We start from the raw sequence: 584 nt of genomic DNA on the forward strand, positions 1-584 counted from the left end.
TATGAGAGCAGTTTCTGTACTGAAGAAGGGGAAATCAGCTGAGGCCACTGGGCTGGTTTTAAAAAGTGAGGTTGGCATGTTGCAGAAGCTGGGGTTTGGAGAGGCCATAGGGTCACTTGGGAAAGAACCTGGGAAATGGGCCAGGGCTGCGGACGCAAAGGGTTGCGCCCGGCCGGAGGGTGTTTGTGCAAAAGTGAGATCCAGGTTGGGGAAGATTTGGTGGTAGTGGTGGGGTGGCTCCAGCTCCAAGGCGGCCTTCCTGGGAAACACGGAGGGAAGCGGGCACAGGAGGAGGACCGGTGGTAGACTTCAGGCCCTGCGCTGAATCAGCGCGCCCCCAACGCGAGGGTTGAGGAAAAGGCTCATTCAAGGTTAGGTCGCCCAAGTTTCACCCGTGAAGTTAAATCGGGGTCGCCCGAGGAGGGTGGGATACGGACAAAACTCTTCTAAACGAGGCACGTCAATCCAAGGGCCATCCCTGAGGCTGGGGAGGGGCAGCGGAGTGGTCCGCTCCAGCGGCTGCCGCACACCGGCTCCCTTCTGCTCCGCTCTCCGGGTCTCCAGAGGCTGCGGGTCCTGAGCCA

The 584-nt window shown here is 60.1% G+C and overlaps 1 protein-coding gene across 1 annotated transcript in view; it reads left to right on the forward strand.

Annotated features, from left to right (window-relative positions):
* The first annotated feature begins 219 nt into the window (after nt 1-219).
* Nucleotides 220-584, forward strand: part of Crtc3 (CREB regulated transcription coactivator 3) — a 108,542-nt gene continuing 108,177 nt past the window's right edge. The window contains exon 1 of the mRNA XM_015493038.2: nt 220-371. The gene's annotated coding sequence lies outside the window, so the exon portion shown is untranslated. The remainder of the gene's footprint in view (nt 372-584) is intronic.

The sequence above is a fragment of the Marmota marmota genome, unplaced genomic scaffold (assembly GCF_001458135.2).
Source record: "Marmota marmota marmota unplaced genomic scaffold, marMar, whole genome shotgun sequence".
In the NCBI taxonomy this organism is placed as follows: domain Eukaryota; kingdom Metazoa; phylum Chordata; class Mammalia; order Rodentia; family Sciuridae; genus Marmota; species Marmota marmota.